This window comes from Calliphora vicina, chromosome 4 (assembly GCF_958450345.1).
Source record: "Calliphora vicina chromosome 4, idCalVici1.1, whole genome shotgun sequence".
Lineage (NCBI taxonomy): Eukaryota > Metazoa > Arthropoda > Insecta > Diptera > Calliphoridae > Calliphora > Calliphora vicina.
Genome location: NC_088783.1, coordinates 83,605,360 through 83,611,127, shown reverse-complemented (window position 1 = coordinate 83,611,127; position 5,768 = coordinate 83,605,360). Strand labels below are relative to the sequence as shown.

Below are 5,768 nucleotides of genomic sequence, written 5' to 3'. Positions count from 1 at the left end.
GAAAAATTAACACAAAATATTAAAAATTGTGTTGTCTGTTTGACATCTATAACAACAACAACAGCAGCAGCAATAACAACGAATCTGGCAAACTAAAATTTAAATTATAATAAAACCAACAACAACAACCAGAAGGAAAAAATTACAACAAAAAAATTGTGTTTTGAATTGAGTATGACACCATAAATATGTCTACAACAACAACAAAAATGAGAAGAAAAACACATTAAACAGTGAAGAGCTAATTAACAGCAGCAGCAGCAACAACAACAACCATAATGAGAATGAAAATGAAGAGCCATAAAACGTCATCAATTGGAATGGCAATCAAGCGCTGAAAAGCCAGCAACAACAAAACCAACAACTAAAAGAGGAATGAGTATGAGAAAAACAAAACACAGTGATACTTAAAAAATATAAATCGCACTAATTATGCGGTAACAACAACATTAACAGCGACAACGACGACAACTGCACCAACAACAACACAACACACCAACAAGTAGCAAAGAGAATTTTATAAAGTTAGTGTGATTGTAGGAGGGAGGAGTGTTTTCTGTAGGTGGTTCGCAAGAGGAATAAAAAATCACCACTGTTTGCAAAACTACAGATTGTTGTCGGTGCTGGTTGTGGTGGTGATGATGATGATACCTTTTATTTTTTGTTTTCAGTATAATTTTTCTTTGCACGAGCATTTGATTTGGCAGTAGTGCATCAACATTTTAACATCGCCATCCCATAGAAAATCCCGTTCCTTCACAGCAGCACAGTGTTGCCAAGTATATATTGGCAGGTTAAATCTGAAAAAATAAATATCTATGGGTTGCTAAATATCTATGGGATACTAAATGCCGGATTTTTTCAAAGTTTGAGCTTTTATTTTTAAATATCTGTACTATGTAAATTTATTCAAAGTACTGGCCATTGTTAGCTATGACCTTTTCTCATCTTTCTGGAAACATATGGATTCGGATCCAAAAGAACTGCTCATCTGTTCAGGCCAAGAACTCATGAAACCAAATTCGTATACTCTGTTCTAAAGAGAAGCGTATCCCAGAGCGAGCGTTCTTCATCTATCGAAACAAATAGTATTCGAACAGGGCAAGATCTAGATTCTAGACCAAGTCGAATTTATAGAAGGTGACGACAGAACTATAACAAATACAACATGTTCAAAGACAACAGGTACTTTATTTTTGTTAAAAGGTAAGTGAACTGTTAAAGTTGCCTGTTGTCGTTTTTGTTTTTAATTTTGTTGTATTTTTCGCCACAACAAACACAAGTGAATTGACTTTTCAAATGTCTAAACCAAGGTATATTAATTATAAGGTAGTGTCATCGGCGAATTCAGAATACCGAGCGAATTGGTTATATTTTTTTTATATGTAGTTTGACATTGTGCCTGCATTTGAAGGCGAATTGGCGGCAGGGAAAAATGTCAAAAACAGCTCACAAATAAATCAAAGCGAATTTTTGTTAAACAAAAAATGTTTATAAATTTGAATCTGTTTGTAATTTAATTTGATGTTTTTAAAAATAAAACTAATTTCGTGTAGTATTATTATTGGTTTTAAAACATAAACGAATTTAACAGCTACACAAAGTTTGACCTTTACAAAATGTAAACAAAGTTTGACATTTATAATGCACTACGGCGAAAAATTAACATAGTAGCAAAAAACGATCAGCTGGTCTGATAACACCACCTTATAATTAATATACCTTGGTCTAAACAACTGAATAAAAACAATAATCAGCTCAAGGCGAATCTATAGAACAAAGCGAATTTATATACAAGGTGGTGTCGGTGGCGAATTCAGGCAAATACAAGCGAATTCATGCATTTTTTTATATATGGAGTTTGACATTCGAAACAATGAGAGAGTTGTTTTGAATGTCAAACTCTACATATATAAAGAATGCATGAATTCGCTCGTATTTGCCCGAATTCGCCACCGATACCACCTGGTACATAAATTTCACTTCTTTTGAGAAGATACTTATGAACAAGTTGTACCCGATGTTAACTGAAAACAATTGTATTCCGAATCATCAATTTGGATTTAGAAGAAAACACAGTACTATCGAACAAACCCATAGACTTGTAAATATGGTGAGAAAAGCGTTTGAAGAAAAGAAATACTGTTCTGCACTCTTCATCGACATCTCTCAAGCGTTTGATAAGGTATGGCATGCTGGATTAATATACAAATTGAGTCAAAATTTACCGGCAAACACACATAAGCTGTTGGAAAGCTATTTAACTGGTCGAACATTTAAGGTTAAAGAGGGAAACTTTTTAAGTACTGCACAACCCATTGAAGCTGGAGTCCCCCAAGGCAGTATCCTGGGACCTTTTTTATATTTGATGTATTCGTCTGATATGCCAACTAACAATCGCACTCATACATCAACATTTGCTGATGATACCGCTATTCTAAGCATTCATGAAAACCCTCAAGAAGCGTCTCGTCACTTACAAAACCACATATTTGAATTAGAAAAATGGTTAAAACAATGGAAAATTAAAGTCAACGAGCAAAAATGTACACACATTACATTTACATTGCGTAGAGAATCATGCCCCCCTATTCATATCAATAACCAAACAATAAAAGATAAGTGAACTGTCAAAGTTGCCTTTTGTGGTTTTGCATTTGTTGTATTTTTCGCCACAACAACCACAAGTGAATTGACAGTTCAATTGTCTAAGCAACTGAATAAAAAAAATAATCAGCTGTTCTTCTGAGGTCACCTTCTATAAATTCACCTTGATCTGGACTATAAGGTCGGTGAGGCAAAACTTCCCAACCACTTCTTTCTAAATACACTCAGGTATCGATTTATGCGATATATGCGTTCCAAAAAAAATCGCATAAATTGAATTCGCATAAAACGATACTCTAGCTTCATACAAAAACTAATGATTCGTTCCAAAATTCTGAAAAAACGCATAAATTCAGATTTTAATTTAAAAATCAGAAGAAAATCCCATTAAAATCAATAAAAACAAAATACGTTAAACAAATAAACAAAAATATTTATAATTACAGTAAAAGTGAAAGTGATCCAAAAAAGTGAGCTAACACATTTTTAAGGAAATTCTGTAAATATGCATGATTAATCTGAATCACTGAATAATTGTCTGCATCGGATTGGAATTTGTTCAACGTCACTTTCATCACTAGATGATATTGTCTCATATGTTAAAATATTATTTTCATCACTAGAATTAATCTAGTGAGAAGGGGACGAAATCGAATAATTTTTAGGAGCTTCAATTGCTTCTTTTCTTGCAAAATAATTTGTCATTAAACTTTGCGATTTTGAATTTTTAAGTTGCTTGAAGAATTAAAAAAAAAGCTTTAAAAATCATCTAAAATTCAAAAAAATAAAATTAATTTAAAAATCGCATAAAAAAAATCTGCATAAAACGAGACCTGAGTGTAGTTTTCAATAAGTATTGCAACATGTGGTCGAGCGTTAACCTGATGAAATATTACCCTTTCATGTCTGGCAGCATTTTATGGGTGTTTTCAACCAATGATCGCTTCACACTAATCAGTACAAGTTTCCTTTGATGATAAGGTCAGATTTCAGTCCGCGGAATAAGGAACCTTGGACCTGTACTTTGCGCACAAGGTATACATGGACAGCCAGACTGGTCCTGAAAAAGTTTTGCCTTCCTGAAAAATGTTCCTGAATGTAGAGTGAAAGTCTACAACTTGGCAACACTGCTGCTGCAATAAATTGAGACCGCAATATAAAAACAAACATAGCAACAATAACAACAAAAGTGAGAGTTCGAAACTGAAATAACACAACAAATTAAATTTTATATGAAAAGAGAAGTGAGTTAGTGAATGAGTGGTGTATGTAAATTCTCTCATGCTCATTTCAAAACTCACACAAACTCAAGTCAACATACGTATTATGGACATAAGCGCGAACAAACTTCCCAGCAACAAATATTGCTTACTTGGAAGCAGTAGGTAGTAATACTGATTACTTTTCTAATTCTTGTATAAGTTATTGGTATATCAACATTCTAGAGAAGTGATTTTAATTGGACGAGGAATCTTGATCAATTTCTAAGAAGATGTATAATGAATTTATACTTTTTGAAAAACTTTACACAAAATATTTGATACCGAGAATCTTGATCAAAACTGAGTACTTTCAGTTGAAATTTACGTGTGTTTTGTTACTGTAACAATAAAAAAATAGTATACAATGAGTCTGAAGCTGGCCCTTTCCTTTACGCCTTGGATTCACACACCGGTTACTAGCTACCTACAGGGTTACTTGATCAGCCACATAACTGGTTAGTTTAACATGTACGGGTGCTAATTGACCCACATAAATAGTCCAATAACCGATGTCTTGTAAGCAAACCTTACTCGGACAAATCTCCAGTAGTTTAATTTTGGTGGGTATAACCACTTTTAAAGTGTAGTTCAAAATCATTTAATGTGTCTACACTCTAGGTTACTTGGAGACAATTAAATGACAATTGACTTCATGCTAGGTTACCTGGGATGTATAAAGAAACTAATTGGCTTCTCTCTGCAATACAAAGTGCACATACATGTCAAATGACCCAAAATATATAAATTGGAGTCAGCCAAGAGATCAGACATTAGTTGAAATTACTGTATGTAAGGGATACATTGACTAGTTGCTTAACTGCTAGGTATATATAGCTGTTAATAAGCATATAGTATTGTTGTTTGCTGGGTTATATTGCATTTAGATTTGCTTTGTGCAAACGTGTGCATGTGTTTGCGTGTGGCTCTGTGTGTTTTCGAAAAATTCACAGCTGTGTTTAATTCCTCTGTACGCAAATACGCACAACACAACACAACACAACACGGGCAATCAAAATCAAAATGCCAATGAGCCACAAAACTGTAGAAAAAGCGGAACAACAAAACAAGTGAAGTGTACAACGAGTAGTAAGTATTTATAGCGTAGTGTGCTGTGCGGTGGTTTGTAACTCGTTAATTTGGTTATTCCAGGCTTGCCACTGACGTACTATCATCTGTATGTATTTGCTATATGTATTCTCGCCACTGTTCCGTACCTGATAAATTATTGTTTAATGATAATGTTGTTTATTTAATAAAATGTATCTGAATAACAAGCGTTAAATTATTTCAATTCTAAAAGTATTTTGTACGTACATACATATTTATTATTATTATTTAGTATTGTTAAATAAGTAAATTGATAATATTGAATTTCTTTATTGATTTTTTATTCGAATTATACAAATGTTTAATTCTGTAAATAAATCGAATTACATAATACTAGATTAAAGATTATTGCAAAATATATCTGGGGGATTTCACGTCAAGTGAACCAACTTTTAAAATCGATGTCTTCCGATCGGGATGAACTTTGCACCAAGGTTAGACCTATTGGATAGTAATTCAGACACAAACAAGATCGGTCAAGAACTCTCGGAGTTAGAGGGGGTCAAAATTTGACATTTTAGCCAAACATGTGATTTTTCTCATCCATGTAACTTATTACCTATTGTTCTTAGCAAAATGTGTCCCAAATAGATTAGATAGCTATTTCTTCAATCTTTAAAAAAAAAAAATAAAAAAATTTTAATATTTTTTTCCCGAAATCCCAAATTTTTTTTTTAAATAAAGCTTAGATAATTTCCTTGAGGACCTATTTGGTCGCTTAGTGGAATGCGAGTTCGATATTTATCAAAAAAAAATGTTGTGTAACTGAAAACATGCAATTTTTGACTTTTT

At 33.0% G+C, this 5,768-nt stretch overlaps 1 long non-coding RNA gene across 1 annotated transcript; it reads left to right on the top strand.

Moving 5' to 3' along the window:
- The first annotated feature begins 4,849 nt into the window (after positions 1 to 4,849).
- On the top strand, positions 4,850 to 5,143 carry LOC135956492 (uncharacterized). The gene is made up of 2 exons (XR_010576378.1): positions 4,850 to 4,955; positions 5,019 to 5,143. It is a non-coding gene; the product is annotated as an uncharacterized LOC135956492 (long non-coding RNA).
- Positions 5,144 to 5,768: the final 625 nt, after the last annotated feature.